Source organism: Caretta caretta, chromosome 13, assembly GCF_965140235.1.
Source record: "Caretta caretta isolate rCarCar2 chromosome 13, rCarCar1.hap1, whole genome shotgun sequence".
Taxonomy (NCBI): domain Eukaryota; kingdom Metazoa; phylum Chordata; order Testudines; family Cheloniidae; genus Caretta; species Caretta caretta.
Window position 1 is genome coordinate 1,396,389 of NC_134218.1, and position 16,922 is coordinate 1,413,310.

The 16,922-nt window shown below is 53.6% G+C and overlaps 1 long non-coding RNA gene across 1 annotated transcript; it reads left to right on the forward strand.

The window, feature by feature from the left end:
* The first annotated feature begins 461 nt into the window (after positions 1-461).
* Positions 462-16,007, forward strand: LOC125622026 (uncharacterized). The gene is made up of 4 exons (XR_007352637.2): positions 462-524; positions 2,467-2,771; positions 10,291-10,433; positions 15,907-16,007. It is a non-coding gene; the product is annotated as an uncharacterized LOC125622026 (long non-coding RNA).
* Positions 16,008-16,922: the final 915 nt, after the last annotated feature.

Genomic DNA, 16,922 nt, shown 5'->3' on the forward strand with positions numbered 1-16,922 from the left:
CTGGTTCCCCGGCTCCCCACCGACACAGCACCACCCCAGGGCGTGACCCTTGTTCCCGGCAGGACAGTGTGGGGCAGGCATAGGTGGGGCTGATGTCCAGGGCGGGGGCCTTGTTACCAGCACAGCGGGATTTCTGGACCTGGGTATTTCCCATCCCTGTCTGCCACCCTGCGTTTCAGGGCAACGCTTCGTTGTGCCCCCAGCTGGCATCCCCCCTCCCAGCCAGGCATGGGGAGATGCTGCGATGCCCTTTCTGTGCACTCTGGGCGGCTCCTGGGCAAGCGAGGGGCTGTTCTGCAGCGGGGAGAGAGCCATGGCCCCCGCATGGCTGTTCCCCTAACCTCCTTTTCCCTGCCCCCCTCAGGGCTCTTCTCTTCCTTTCTCCTCCCTCTCTCGCTTTCCCTTCCCTTTCCTCTCCGTGCACTCTCCCCTCCCCCATGCCTCCTCCTTCCCCCCTTGTTCTCCCTGCTCCTCGCCCTCCCCCCTGTTCTTTGCTGACACTTTCCAGCCTGCGGATTTCACAGGTCAGCTCCCTTTAATTAGCCGGGATTCCAATCTTCTCTCCTCTCCCAGCGTGGAACTGCAGGTTCATAAAATTCTCATTAACCTTAATTCCACCACTGGCTCCCTCCCTGCCCGTGCCTGGGGTCAGGCTGGGAGGGCGGGGGTCTGCTGGCACTCCAGCCCCTCCGCTTTACCCACTGCGGGGTGGCCTGGGGTGCAGTGGGCCAGGCGGGTGTGCACAGGCTAAGGGGCTGGCAGTCCTGCCCCCCTCCCCTCCCGATAATTGCTGTCCAGTGCCTCGCTTCTCCTGACCTGCTGCTGCTGCTCTCTGGCTGGAAACTGACCTTTCATCTGCGACGTGGCGCTGAAACTGGCGGGAAGAACGCACCGAAACCCTCAGCCCAATGGGGGCCGCCGAGACTTGCTCCCAAGTCACAACCCGCCTCTTCGAATTTACACTAGGGGCATGTCTCTTTAATTGCTCCTTTAACCTGTCACCCCCCACCCCATCCTCTCTGGGGCCAGGCAGCAGGCACTGACTGCAGGATGTATACCGACCGGGGGGGGCCATACCTAGAGCAGGCAAATGCCTGGATCTCCCGGACTGGCCTCGAGGGCTGGGTGTGCCAGGCCCGAACACAGCACAGGGGGGCTGAGCAGCAGCAATAGGCTGCCCTGGCTGGCCTTGCTCCCGCTACAGGGCCCTGACAAACAGTCCAGATGCAAGAGCCCCTGTGGCCCATTCTGTCAGCTGAGAACAGCTGGAGCACGAGGACCCTCTTTCCTTCTGCCCCAGCCCCTGTGCTGGCACCTAGGAGGGGCTGCTCCTACGCTGCAAGGGGGGATCCCTTGAAGCCTCCCCTGCAGCAGGACGCAGGCTTCCTCCCAGTGGGTTCTGTATTTTGGGCTGCAACTGGATGCATCCCTCAGAAACGAGGGGCTTTTTCTTCACTAGAACCTGCACCGGTGCTGCACCAGGTGATGGGGGAAGAACTGACCTCTCTGACGCTGCTGCAAGCCCCAGGCCATTAGTCGAGCTGGATGCCTAATCTAGCCCTGCAGGTGCAGTACCAGGGAGGGCTGAGATCTAGGGGTAGCGGGTCCAGCTGGCAGTGCTGGAGTTGGGGATGCACAGGAGAAACAGCTCACTCCCCACCTTCCTTGCCAGTGATTTGCAGGTTACAGGATGCCTGCTGAGAGAGCATGGGTCGGCGTCACTTCTCAGAGCAGTCTCCTTAGTGCTGCCGTCTGTTGTTTTAATGTTACCACGCCCCCGCCTTCCACGCCTTCCATGCCCCCGCCGCCCTCGAAGGCAGGGACCAGCAAACACCTCCTTCCTAGCAGAGCCGGTCAAACACTGTCACGCTGGGGGACACTCCAAAGCAGCTGCTTAAGGCAAAACATGGCCGGGGGGGGGTCACCAGCGCATGTGTCACTGCACTTCCCTGGGCCATGCCAGTGCACCCTTGGCTCCGGAGCTGGTCGTAGGTGTGACGAAGTGGGACTGTTCTTAATGTTTCCTCTGAATAGTGTGGGAGGTGCCTCAGTTTCCCCATGGCAGTTCTTAAGTATCTAGGGGGTGGGGTAAGGGTGTATGATCATTGCAGAGCCCTAGAGGGCAGGTGTGTGCAGGGGTCTGGACACAGAGAATGGCCGACACCCTGTTTCCTGGCAACGGATGGCCTGGGCCCTTCCCCCCTGCAAGGTGAGAGCTAAAGGGTTGGAGAACAAAGGAATCCGGTGACCTCCTGGCCCGGGAAAGGGACAAAGCCCAGAGGAGGAGGGGCTGGAGAGAGTTTCAGTTTGGGGCTGGCTGGGGACATGGAGTGAAGGGCAGACGTGGTTGTCTGGCTCACTGCCCCCCAAAATGGACCCAGCTGAGAGGTCCTGTTCTCTGCACCTACAAGCTCTGTGTTAGACCATGTTCCTGTCGTCTAATAAACCTGTTTTACTGGCTGGCAGAGAGTCACGTCTGACTGCGGAGTTGGGGGGCAGGACCCTCTGGCTTCCCCAGGAGCCTGCCTGAGCGGACTCGCTGTGAGAAGCGCACGGAGGGGCAGAGGATGCTGAATGCTTCGAGGTCAGACCCAGGAAGGTGGAAGCTGTGTGAGCTGTGTGCCCTCCAGACAGGCTGCTCACAGAGAGGAGACTTCCCCAGGGTCCCGCTTGGCTTCGTAGGGAGCAGTTCCAGAGCATCGCCCAGGGACTCCGTGACAACTGGTGGCAGAGGTGGGATCTACTGCACCCCATGGATGGCACTTCCTGCAGTAAGTGACAGGGGAGCAGTAAAACGAAGGGGGACCTGTGGAAAAGCCCCGGTGTCTAGCTCCCTTGCTGGGTCCCAAGGCCATAGACTCCATCAGCCTGGTGGGTGGGGAGGTGGACAGGCTCCCACTCCTGACCCCAACCTATATGTCTGTGTGGAGTTTCCTGGGGCCAGGCCCCTCGGACCTCCAGTGGGAGCGGAAGGTGATGGTCAATGGGGAGACATTCCTGGGGTGGCGAGATCCTGGGACAGAGAGAACTGTTGTCAGGCCCTGGGTGGTGCAGCCTCAGATGCTGAGGGCTGGGTGAAGGATGAAGCCCCTCGCCCTCCCTATGGCCTTGTGCAGACCCAGGAGGGGTCGGGCTGGCTGGCCGTTGGGGTTCTCCAGGATACCACCTGCAAGACCCTGTTGTGGGGTGACTGTGTCTCTTTGGGGCAGGATCCAGGCCTTGCTCCTGTAACTGCCGAGGGTTTAAATTTGAATCCAGGGAACCAATCGGTGGAGAGGAAAATGGTCAGTGCAAATGTAGGTTTCAGAGTAACAGCCGTGTTAGTCTGTATTCGCAAAAAGAAAAGGAGGACTTGTGGCACCTTAGAGAAATAAATTGGTTAGTCTCTAAGGTGCCACAAGTACTCCTTTTCTTTTAGTGAAAATGTAGATGACCTGGCTGGCAGCAGGGAGGAGCTGCTAGGCTCAGGATACCTGCCTGCCTGTAACCAGACCCCTGGGGCTGGGTGGGACGGGGGGGGGTCAGGGGCTCACGCTGGCTCTGATGCAGTGATGAAAGCAGTGAGCTCGCTGCCTACCCCACTGGGACAGCAAGGGCAGCGCTGAGCACAGTGGGAGCTGAGACCCCAGCTGAGTGGGGGGAGACACAGGCAGGGCAGGGGATCTGTGGGGAGTGGCAAGGTGCTCGGTAAGGAAAGTCTGGATGAGCCTAGGCAGCCTTGTGAGCTGATGGCTGTGTCTAGTCAGCAGGGCGGGAAGGCGAGGAGAGTGGCAGATGAGTGTCCCTGGCCCTTACCTGTTAGCTGGGTGGAGAATTGTGACAGTGAAGGGAATGTGTCTGTGTCTGTCAGGGGTATTGACTTGCCTATGGAGGGAGCTACCCCGGTCTCCAAGCAAAAAGAAAAGGAGTACTTGTGGCACCTTAGAGACTAACCAATTTATTTGAGCATAAGCTTTCATGAGCTACAGCTCACTTCATCAGATGCATACCGTGGAAACTGCAGCAGACTTTATATATACACAGAGAATATGAAACAATACCTCCTCCCACCCCACTGTCCTGCTGGTAATAGCTTATCTAAAGTGATCAACAGGTGGGCCATTTCCAGCACAAATCCAGGTTTTCTCACCCTCCACCCCCCCACACAAATTCACTCTCCTGCTGGTGCTAGCCCATCCAAAGTCTCCAAGCAGTTGTCTGTGACCAGCCCTGTGTGCTGGGACAAGGGGAGAGAGGTCCCAAGCTGTGTGTCTGGGAAAGGAGAAAGTGTGTCCAGCTCTTCTTTGTCTATGCAGCAGACAGAAGGGGCCTTTCAGCCTGTGACGGTTGAGGGTCGTGCAGTTGTCTCAGAGCTGGTTCTGGGTTCAGCTAAATCCCAGGAAGGGAACGGTCCTAAGTTTCAGAGGAATAGCCGTGTTAGTCTGTATTCGCAAAAAGAAAAGGAGTACTTGTGGCACCTTAGAGACTAACCAATTTATTTGAGCATGAGCTTTCGTGAGCTACAGCTCAAGTTTGTGTCTGCTCGGGAGAATGGCCCTGTAACTAGGTCGCATCCAGTTAGTGTCTACGTAAAATCCCAGAGCCCAGACAATTCTGGTGCTTGTATTTTGCCTGTTGCTAGTGTGTTGTTGGGAAAGGGTGTAGGAACTCTGTCTGATCAGGGTGAGATCCTAGCCAGGGCACAAGGAGAGCATGAAGGTGTGTGATTGTGTTACCTACGGAGGGTGTGGAAACCTGTAGCAAGAAGGAAAAGATTCCTGAACATGCGTGTGGCAAAGGGAAGGAGAATGCTTCTGACGTTTGTGAGTTTGCCTGAAAGGGGATTGTGTGGGAATCTGCCGGAAGGGCCAGAGGTAATTCTGGATGTAAGGGAGACTCAGAAAGAGTCTGTTGTTGCTCAGGAAAGTGTTCCTCTAGAGCAAGCCCTAGGTAAAGAGGGTAAGAGCGGAATTTCTGTGAGGGATGAATTGTTGCACAGAAAAGCCCCTAGGGAAAGGAATCCTCATGGAGTCTTTGCAAGCAGTTTACTGCAACTGAAGGGTGTGAAAGTGATTTAATCAAGAAAGCTTCAGTTCCTTAACAGCCAGAAATTTTCTGTTGTGAATGGATCCACTGACTGTCCTGTTGAAAGATCCAGTGTGGATAGCTTGGAGAAGGTCTTAGATGGAGTTAAAGCTGTTAAGAAAGTTAAACAGTCCTATAACCAAGTGGCTGTGTTTGGCCAGCTTGTTGGGGAGAAGACCCAATCCCAGTTTGATCCCCTGGGGTTTTGGGGGTGGGCAAAGGGCACGGGCTGCATAAACCTTCCCACATGTGGCCTGCGAATGTTATCGACCAAGGGAGGGCGTGAAACTGGAAGGGCCTGGTGTAACTCCTACCAAGGAATGGGAGAGATGCTGGGGCATCCATGGGAACATTGGTGGCTTCGAACTTCCCCAGGTCACTGGCTAAAGTGACCCCGCTCAATTCGATCTCGAAGAGGGGAGAGATGTGATGAAGTGGGACTGTTCTTAATGTTTCCTCTGAATAGTGTGGGGGTGCCTCAGTTTCCCCTATGGAGTTCTTAAGTATCTAGGTGGTGGGGTAACGGTGTATGATCGTTACAGAGCCCTAGAGGGCAAGTGTGTGCAAGGGTCTGGACACAGAGAATGGCCGACACCCTTTTTCCTGGCAACGGATGGCCTGGGCCCTTCCCCCTTGCAAGGTGAGAGCTAAAGGGTTGGAGAACAAAGGAATCCGGTGACCTCCTGGCCCGGGAAAGGGACAAAGTCCAGAGGAGCGGGGGCTGGAGGGAGTTTCAGTTTGGGGCTGGCTGGGACATGGAGTGAAGTACAGACATGGTTGTCTGGCTCACTGCCCCCCAAAATGGACCCAGCTGAGGGGTCCTGTTCTCTGCACCTACAAGCTCTGTAAAAAGAAAAGGAGGACTTGTGGCACCTTAAAGACTAACCAATTTATTTGAGCATAAGCTTTCGTGAGCTACAGCTCACTTCATCGGATGCATTCAGTGGAAAATACAGTGAGGAGATTTATATACACACAGACCATGAAAAAATGGGTGTTTATCATACACATTGTAAGGAGAGTGATCACTTAAGATGAGCTATTACCAGCAGGAGAGTGGGGTGGCGGGAGACAAAACCTTTTGAAGTGATAATCAAGGTGGGCCATTTCCAGCACATTTGCAGGAGTTAACAAGAATGTCTGAGGAACAGTGGAGTGCGGGGAGGGGGGGAATAAACAAGGGGAAATAGTTTTACTTAGTATAAAGAAAAGGAGTACTTGTGGCACCTTAGAGACTAACCAATTTATTTGAGCATGAGCTGTAGCTCACGAAAGCTCATGCTCAAATAAATTGGTTAGTCTCTAAGGTGCCACAAGTACTCCTTTTCTTTTTGCGAATACAGACTAACACGGCTCTTCCTCTGAAACCTGTCATTACTTAGTATAATGACTCAACCACACCCAGTCTCTATTCAAGCCTAAATTAATTGTATCCAATTTGCGAATTAATTCCAATTCAGCAGTCTCTCCTTGGAGTCTGTTTTCAAAGTTTTTTTGTTGAAGGATAGTCACTTTGAGATGAGAAATCGAGTGACCAGAGAGATTGAAGTGTTCTCTGACTGGTTTTTGAAAGTTATAATTTTTGACATCTGGTTTGAGTCCATTTATTCTTTTACATAGAGACTGTCCAGTTTGGCCAATGTACATGGCAGAGGGGCATTGCTGGCACATGATGGCATATATCACATTGGTAGATGTGCAGGTGAATGAGCCTCTGATAGTGTGGCTGATGTGATTAGGCCCTGTGATGGTGTCCCCTGAATAGATATGTGGCAGAGTTGGCAACGGGCTTTGTTGCAAGGATAGGTTCCTGGGTTAGTGCTTCTGTTGTGTGGCGTGTGGTTGCCGGTGAATATTTGCTTCAGGTTGGGGGGCTGTCTGTAGGCGAGGACTGGCCTGTCTCCCAAGATCTGTGAGAGTGATGGGTCGTCCTTCAGGATAGGTTGTTGATCCTTGATAATGCGTTGGAGAGGTTTTAGTTGGGGGCTGAAGGTGACAGCTAGTGGCGTTCTGTGTTAGACCATGTTCCTGTCGTCTAATAAACCTCTGTTTTACTGGCTGGCTGAGAGTCACGTCTGACTGCGGAGTTGGGGGGCAGGACCCTCTGGTTTCCCCAGGAGCCTGCCTGGCGGACTCGCTGTGGGAAGCGCACGGAAGGGCAGAGGAGGCTGAATGCTCCGAGGTCAGACCCAGGAAGGTGGAAGCCGTATGAGCTGTGTGTCCTGCAGACAGGCGGCTCACAGAAAGGAGACTTCCCCAGAGTCCTGCCTGGCTTCGCAGGGAGCAGTTCCAGAGCATCGCCCAAGGACTTCATGACAGTATGAAATCCGGGGAACGTTTCAGCGGCTGTAGCCTGGTCTGCCTGGGAAAGTTTTACCAGTTACAGCGATCTAGTTACCCCCGTGAAATCCCCGAGACACTGCTGATAACTGGGGCTCCAATTTTACCCAGTGGGCTCACCTGTGAAAAGTGCATGAACATTCCTCAGATGTCACCATAACCAACGCTAACCAACGCTGGTGGGGAAGAGGGAGACGGACAGAGTTAGTCTGGAGTTAGTCGAGCCTCCTGCTAGAACTCAGGGACTGTATTAGGGTCATGCGTGGTAAATAAGAAAAGTGGAACCAAGAATCAATTAACCAAACTGGTGGGTTGGAAACTAGGCCTAACTGATGGACAAAGTCCTGAGGGGCTGGGCTGTTCCCCCCAGCACTGCCTTCGAGGGGCCTTACAGAAAAAGACTTTGGGGAGAAAGTTGGCTACTGGAGCAAGCTTCGCCCTCATGGCTGCCACCCCTGGTGACCCCAGGCCTCTATTGTCCTGATCCTGAGAGGTGTCCTGACCAGCCCGGGCTGGAGGGAGGGACCCAGATGACATCGCCACCTCTGCTGGCTCCAGCTGGATCCCAACCACGCCTGGGATGAAATGGGATCAGACTTTAACAGCAGCAGCCCCAGCCCATCTCAGCTCACTGCTCTTTTCCCCAAAGGACAGTTACTGCCATCCCTGATACCAGCTAAAGATGGTCAGACAAGGGTCCTTCTAAAACCCTCCCCAGCTACAGGGACAGGGAACAAGGGATGGGATTAAAACGGAAGCCTTATTTAATGCTTTATGTTTCAAAGGCTTTAACTGTTTTCCCTTCTCTTCTGTAGCTTTAATAAAAGGTTAAAAGGAGTTTTCCTGGGGTGTTTGCCACGGTGCTGAGCAGGCTGAGGTCTCTGAATTCCAAACCCTGGACTTTCTTTAATGCTGGACAGTGATTGGCCCATGTATCCCATCTAAATTAATACACCACCACTCTTGTTTCCATTTGTGAGTGGCTTTTTTCAGCTCACCAGCCACCCAAGTGATAGATGCTAAGCTGAAAAAGGCCCCCTTCTAGGAAATGGAGCATGATATCAGGCTTAAAGTCGTACCTTAAGGTACACTGAAAAAACCTTCTCAGGTAGACAAGGCCCAAGAGACTCAGGGCAGGTCTACACTGAAAACGCGGCATTGGTGACAGGAGAGAGCTATGTTTGTGGGGAGAGCACAGCACTGTCTACATGGGAGGTGAAATCGGTGTAACTGTCTCAGACAACCCTGAGCAACGTAGTTCTATCAGGACAGTCTAGTGTGGACCAGACTGTAGCAACCTAATTCCCATTGACTTTCAGTGAGATTTAGGCTCCTGCGTGCCTTAGGGCTTGTCCACACCTAGAACTCTACAGCTGCGAGTGCTTCAGTATAGACACTGCCTGTGCCGATAAGAGGGACTCTCCCGTCAGCGCAGGTTCTCCACCTCCTCAAGAGGCGACAGCTAGCACTGTCTGCACGGGAACTTAGGTCAGCTTATTGCTCAGGGTGTGGATTTTTCACACCCCGACCTACGTAGTTAAACCAACTTAGTGTAAACCAGGTCTTACTTAATTTTTGAAGTGGGGCTTGGACTCCTAAATCACTTTGATGCTTTTGCAAATTGGACCCCAAAGCCCATGTGCTATCTGCCCAGGCAGGGTCCTGGGCTCTCCACCCTCCGTGGCAGGACTCTCAGAGCTGGACGGTGCGCCATGTTTCCCGAAGCCAGATCAGGCTCCGGCCAGACTCGGGTAGCAGCTTTCACAGCCCAGTCAGCCCTGGCTAGAGGATTATGGAACAGGCCCTTTGCTGTTTTTCTCCTTCCCTTTTTGTGGCACTCACATGCAATAACAGAGGGTTTGTTCTCTCCCATAATGAGGGCCTTGCAGTGGTATCACCTCCCAGCTCTTTTAGCAATTATAAAAGAGGGGGAAAAAAGAAAGCCGCATGCCTCTCTCTGCAGAGCCCCGTGTGGCGGTTCTGGGGGTGAACTCCGGAAAGGTTACAGCCCATTTGCATTTTACCCTTCAGTAATTTTAACACTTACGGGTGCAATTAAGAGGCGAGTCTGGAGTTATGAAGCTATCAGTGCGCTGAGACCTGAATACTAACAAACTCCAATGTGCATTTGCCTTCCTGGGCCGTCTGATTTATCAGTGATAAAACTGCAATAATGCCGGTAGATTTCCATCGGCCGCTGTAATGGGGCTTGACTACATTAAATGCACATTTTTTAACTTGTCTGATAGCCCAGCCTCCTAAAAGACATTTAAGTGATGGGTTTAGTGCTCATTATGGATAGGCCATTGATAGCCACAGAGAGAAAGAGTCGTCTGTTATTTTAATAGAACGGCAAACCCGAGACTCCTCTGAGGCCACCAAGTGCATCCCTGTAGCCCAGCTGTGAGCAGGAGGGATTACCTTGTAGTCTCCTTGCCACGCTCGTCCCAATGCGTGCTCCATACTGTTCTGCCAGCGGAGCCCTGTGCCGGCCTGGAGGGACACTTCTCCTTTCCCCAGTGCCCGAGAGGCTGGGTTTCCAAAGGCCTGCGTGTAGCCGCACGATTCACATTTGATCTTCCAAAACCAAATTCTCCTCAGGGAAAGCCCCAGGATGTGTGCTGTGCCGAGGGCAGGGGCACAGGGTCAGGGCAGAAAAGGTACAACAACCTCCTCTTCACATGCAGGGTTCTGTAAACCTCCTGTCCCTGCGGGCCTGGCTGGGCAGAGGCTGGGAGAACCGGTCAGCCCCAAGCCACTTGAGAGAAGCTGCTCTTTCCTAGCGCCCTCACCCTGAGGTGGTGGCTCTGACTGGTCTCGGGAGGGACCAGCAGTTTGGGTTTGCAATGGCTGTATGAACGTTTGCTTTGGTTTCTCTCTGTGCAGCTGATCAAACCTGTGGCCCGGTTCTCTGCTTGGTTACGCTAGTGACTCCAGAGCATCTTCATCTACAAGCAGAGAGACGTTGGCTTTACCTGGGGTCACTGAGCACAGGATTCGTCTGGCTGTGCTTCGCTCTCAGACTGTCGGTGAGTTTGTATTTTGTAGCTCCCCTCCAGGTTGGCCCCATGCCCCCAGAACCAGCTGCCCTGAGCTGTGCAGAAGCTCAGCCCAGCTTGGGATGTCGTGACTTGGGACCGTCCCAAGTTCTGAGATCAAATGAACCCCAAAAGCTCAAAGCGAAGCTCGGACAAACGGGGTGAGTTGCATCTGGTTTTGCACTCAGCCCTTGTGAAACTGCTGGTTCCAATGGGAAGTGGGGAACCGAGTCCAGGTTGGATCAGTTTGTCAATGGGCTCACAGCGCTAACAAACCTTCTAGTGCACCTGGGCAGAGTGTCAAGTCTGTAAGGAAGCCCCAAGCTAGGGGAGTCTCCCAGGGATTGGGATTTTACACCAGTAGTTCACTTGGCTCTAGTCAGAACCCAATGCTCTTCTATACACAGGAGGTGGGTCAGACCCCCTAGAAACCCACTCCCCCTTTGGACCGGCAGTAGGGTCAGATACAACTGAGATAAGGGCCTGGGTGTTTTAGACCTTGTAATTGGGCAGAGTCCATACCACAGGAGGAGGGGCTGGGAGCTGCCACCTTACCAACAGTCATGTTGGAAGGGTTTGCTTTGGCTTCAGCAGTCCCTGTGCACCCTTCTCTTTGGACCAGCCTGTGCCTGGCAGAAGTGGATGTGGCAGGTGCAGCAGGGGCGCTATCTGGTGATTAAGGGGTTAACTTCAGCTCAGCTTTCCTGTCCTCTTGTGAAGGTGGCTGGGGGGAGGGTTGGGTTTGGCACCGCAGGTTATAGGTGTAGGTAAAACCCCAAAGCCGTAGTGGGAGGGGGAGACCGAGACCATTTCTGCCCCTGCGTTTTCAGCTTGTGTCCCTAGTGGTGGAGGCCTCTGCCTTTTTCTGACTTGGGGGTTGCTTTGTGCGTGGGGGAAGAGGTGGGCTGCTGGGATTAGATCCTCAAAACCACCAACTAGGGTATGGCCCATTTACCCAGCAAAGGAGCCAGCCAAGATCTCTGCAGGCTCATTGCATCTGTGTCTCTGACCACGGCTATTCCGTTCTTTCTTCTTGCACCTGACCACAAACTCTCTTGCCAGTGCTAGGTTTTCTGAAAGGAGGGTGCTGGTCCTTTAAGTTTCACCACAAATTAATTGGATACTTTTGAGCTCAGTCTCATGATTTCTTCTTTTTTTTCCTGAAGCAATTTGGTCTGAGATTTCTTTCTTTCCCTCTAGTATCCACTCTGATTAACTCAACCGCACCTGTCAGCTTTTATTCCATGGAGCGGGGAGTAGCTTGCAGAAACCTGTTAAAATGCATGAGTTTTATCACATTCACTCTTTCCTGGCCAACCATGCTGAACTATAAGCAGGAATGGGATGGAGCTGACAGGGAGAATGCAGCTGCTGGCTCCTACCCAAAGGCAGAGCCCTTTCTGGCTAGCAAATAATTCCCTGGCTTGCCAGGGGGTTCTAAGGAAGTCACTTATAGCGACCTGGCCAAAGAGCTCAGTGCCCACTTAGGCACCTATTGGAGAGGGCAGGTTTCCAAAAGTGTCGAGCACGCCGTTGCTCCCACTGAGAGCAATGGAGAATCCGGCTGGGACAGCTGGTCCTCAGTGACTCCTGCTTTCCCTGCCCTCCGGCCTGGGATATAATTATTGTTCCTACATGGAACTGAGCTGGGACTTTGCAGCTTTTAGGCCCCAAGGACTCCCAGCCATGGGGGCAACATAACACCCACTGGTGGCCTTGACCTGGGAAGGGCTCCACCCTGTGTCTAGAACTGTCTGACCCCTTTGCTGGCAGTCTCGGCACAGTGACCAAGGAGGGAATAAGCTGCCTCTCCTCCCTAAAAGTTAGGGCTCAGGACCACAGGGGGGCGAATGAGAACGGAGACAGCCCAGCTTTGCAGCGAGCAGAGGGTTTTGTCTGTAGCTGATGCCCCGCAGCCAGCCAAGCCAACGCCTGTCACCAGCCGTCAATTCACTCGTACAAAGACAGCAACGGGCCATGGGACAGCAATGGGATGAGCTGTGAACCTTGATTCAGTCATGCCAGCCTCTGGGCAGGTGTGATCTCTTGCAGATGGGGCTGGCATAGTTTTAGAGCAGTTCAGGGGAAGTATGACACAGGAAATTAACTTCCTTCTCAGCCCCATGGAAGCGAGGCCCAGGGTGATGTCCAGGGTAGGACAACATGGGCTCAATGTAGCAATGAATTCCCTTCTGCCTACGGCAGAAGCTGCTCCCTGGGGTTAGGAGGGTCCCTGGGAGCTGAACCTCTCCCAACCTGTCATCTGTGAGAGTCACCCCCAAAGGCAGCCCCTGGGCAGCAGGACATCTGTATGGGGTACTACAGCACTGAGGTTGGGGTGAGTCGCCTGGGGCCTCGTGGCTCTATTCATGTGACGGTTCCTGTGGGGACGGTGGTGGATGAGATCCAGGAGTGAATGAAGAGGCAGAGGTGAGGACTGACTGGGCAGGGTGGCTGAGGGAGTCAGGCTGATGGGAGTGACAAGGGAGTCAGGCCAGCCTTCCCTGTTGACTGCTCTCAGGGGTCCTGGGAGGAGGGACAGCTCAGGGAGGGCGCAGCAGAATGGAGCATTTTGGCTGTGGCCTACGTAACTTCGAATTTTGGGTGCCCAGTTGGAGAACTCCAAAGCAGCTTGCACTGGGCTCCAGCAAATGGGCAAAATCAGTGGCCACTTTCAAACATTTTGGCCTAAAAGTGCCCTTCAGTGAAAGGGCAAGTTAGTGTGGTGCAGGGGTCGAAATGGGACTGGGGAGGCAGAGTTCCTGTGTCCTGTTCCTGCCTGGCTAGAGGTAGGCAAGCCACTTAGCTTCTCAGCCTGCTTGCTCCTCTCCAAGACAGGGACACTGATGCTGGTACCTCCCTCTGGGAGAGGCTGTTGGGAGGCTTGATTGACTCCTGTTTGCAGAGTGGGTTGAGATTCTCTGTGGAAGAGGGTGCAGCAGGGTGGGATCGGGGGGTGGGGGGGGGGCGCTGTGCGTGTGCACAGAGAACATCTCGCTGGAAACTTGATTTTTTTCCACTGTGCAGCACTTCTCACTCCAGAAAAATTGTTTATGTTGCTTTTGCCTGGTCGGGAAAACTGAGAGCTCTTCTGAGGCAGACACAGACCTAGCAGGAGAGAGACACTCCCCCCTGCTGCGCGTCCCCCCCCGCCACACTCCAGCAAAACATTTCTTAGTTGCTGCAGATTTACTGCTTTGCAAATGCTAATTTTACATTCCAATTATAACTTGTTCCCTTTTTCTCATTTTAATAAAAGCGAACGCATCCGGAAACATTACTGCACCCGGGAAAGAGCAAGATCTGACATAATTCAAAAGTGGCTTCAATCAGGCTGTTTTCCTAATGGTTTGTCATATCAACCCACAACTCCCAGCAATCCCCCCTTTACTCCCAACCCCCTGAGGCATCATTTACATTTCTTAATAACCCCTCATTAATATTCATGATGTGGGGAGGGTAATAACGGCTGAGTGCACACCACTAATTCAATTTCAGTGAGCCTCAGTGTGTTTAGTTAATCACCGGGGGACCTGGGTTACTCAGTACAATTATTTATTCGGAATTAGATCTTGAGGCATCTGGATTGAAAAGTGAACTAGGAATAAAATTAAAAAGGGATTCTCCTCCTCTGTGCGCTCATCTTATTGTAGCTTCCCCCCGGGGCGCCCCCCTCACCCCCTGCCAGAGGTGCCGTGCACCTCCCCGCGTTGCAGCAGGGCTGAATAGAAAAACTGTTGGTTTTTTAGTGGCGCTTCAGTTGCACTGATGGGGAATCATCATGACAGCGGTTTGTTTGTTTTTTCCTTTTAAGAAATTGTTCCAAGGCAGGGGCCATCTCTGAGCCGCACGGGACAGCCCCGAGCAGGATCCGCCCACGCAGTCTGTGGCCTCAGGGTCTGCTGCAGGGAAGGAAGTGGAGTGGTGGTTACCTCCCCAGCTGCGCTGCAGCAACCGGCCTTTGGCCCTGAAAGGGGTGAGGCTACCCTGGGAGTCAGGAGCCCAGGCATTAGCTGGCATGTGTCTGATCCTGCCACCCAGGAACGGGGCTGCCTCTGAACCTCTAACCCACACAATTTCCTCTCTCATCTAGAGATATGACTGGCTGGGAAATGCCTGCGTTCGCCTGTCCTGTTTCCATCCCCCTCCCTCTCTCTGGCTCATTCTCATTAATAATGGATCCAGCTGCCTCCTCTTGTAATCTTCACAGTCTGGCTCAGACATGGCTGAATCGCCTTCTCCGGGCACATTCCTCCCAGTGGAAGGGGATGGCTTAGAAAGCACCCCCGCCTCCCCGCCCCACGCCTACTCTGTGCTGACAGCTGCTTGGGGACTGGTGTTTACTGTGTCTCTCTCACACCCTGGACTCTGCTGTCCCTTAATGTTCATTTCCCTTTTTTCTCCCTCTTTCCATTGCAAAAAAGCAGCTGCTGAGCATTGCGAGGGGAAGGGGGGATTAGGAATATCAGGGACGAGAGGCACTGGATAGCTCAGAGGCTGGTACCAACACAAGTCCAGTCCTTTGACCCTCTGCTCCCATGTAGGTCTAATCACTGACAGCACTTCCTCTGCCCTTATACAACAGCTGTATCTGCCACTGTCCTAACGCACACACGTGTCTGAGAGATGCTGCCGACAACCGAAATGAAAGCGAGAACTCAGAAGAGGGAGAGGAAATGATAAATAATTTAAATATAAAAAGGAATAGAAAACCTCAGTCAAACACGCCTCACTTTCAACAGCTCTTTCTTGTGTCCTGGTGGAACAATTTACATGGAAAACTTCCTGCTGGCAGTTTAATGGCTGCACGGTGTCTCCTTGGGTGTTGTGCAATGCCAAGGCTCGCCTGGGTTTTCAGGCCTGTCTCTGTTACTGCTGTTACTCACTGGTGGTGTTATGGCAGCAGCTAGAGGCCCCAGCTGAGACTAGGGAGCGCACTGTGCCAGGTGCTGCATGCCCACTTAGTGAGAGCCAGGCCCTGCCCTGAGGAGCTCACAATCTAAGCAGATAGGAGGTGGGAGGGGAGACAGAGGCCCAGAGAGGGGAAGTGACTTTCCCAAGGCCACACAGAAAGTCAGTGGCAGAGCCAGGAATAGAAGTCAGGTCTCCGGACTCCCAGCCCAAGGCCCTCCCCAGCATCCCTGCTGCTGTCATCCAGTGTAAGCCCTGCTAGGACTCAGTGGCCAAGGTATCGCTGCATGAGCTGACCGATCGTCTTCTGCTACTAGAGGAATGACCGTGTCCCTAGAGCGGGGGGAGGGGGAAGTGACATCTGAACGTGGGGAGGTGAAAGACAGCCTCAGAGGTATCTGAGCGCTGATTGACAGCAGCGTGCAGGCAGCCCAGTGGTGCAGCTTTGTTCTGAACCGTTTGGACTTGGTGGCATATTACACTCACTTAGCCCAGGGTGAATGACGACGTGAGGGGCGGGGCAGGGAGAATCAGTCCTGTGTATCTGTTCCAGAAGCTGCATTTCTGCCCTGCCTCCGGGGGGGAGCCCGCACTGCCCCAGCGCTGCTTGAGGACGCAACGAGAACTCTGTGATTCACAAAGAACCTTATTCAATAAAAGGTTAGTGCCAAAAAACAGAACAAAGGGTGTGTCTACACTGCCATTAGGCCCCCGGGGCTGGCCTGTGCCAGCTGACTCGGGCTCGCTGGGCTGTTTCATTGCAGTGTGGACCTTCGGGCTCTGGCTGCAGTCCAGGCTCTAGGACCCTGCGAGGTCTCATTAAGTCCTCAGCCTGTCTCCTACAGTGCTGGAGTGAGGGGAGAGAAGTGTCTGCAGGGGGGGGGTCTTTTGGACCAGACGTTTAAAGGCAGAGCACGGCAAAAGCCAACCACGGTTTTGGCAAGCTGGGAAAGGTGCCACACCTGCAGCCACGACGCTGAATGGTCTGGTCTGTGTTTATGGGCACCGTGATGAAGCCTTCCCCCTTCACGCCTGCCTCCCCGAGCAGCAGCGTTGACGCGCCTGATGTGTTGTCAGAGGCCCTGCTCAGCTGATTGCTTATAATGTCTGAGATGATGGAAACGTGGATGCAGCCCCTGAGAGAATGGGCTGGAGATGCTTGTCATAACTTTATCTGCGGGAAGCAAGCTCTTGTCGGCTGGGTGATGGACGACCAAAAGCCGGGGCTGAATGCGCGTCCCAGCTCGGCTTCGTTCACTTGCTGAGCTACTCTGCAGGTGAAAAATGAGTTTCTGGGAAGAGCCATGGGGGGGGGGGGGGGATTTCAGGAGGGTAGTGCAAGTCGCCAGCACCTTTCCGTGTGTTTCCTTGGTAGCTGTAGGATGTCCTAACATAAATAAGTGACATTCGCTGGTGGACTAGGCGGAACAGCCACCATTGCATATTGGGGATCCCCTCTCCCCCACAAGGCTCACTGTCCCCTGCCTGCCACAAAGGCTGCAATCTGCAGCCTTCTCAAGGGTCATTATTCCTGCTCGAGTACACATGTACAGGAATATGCATATTGCA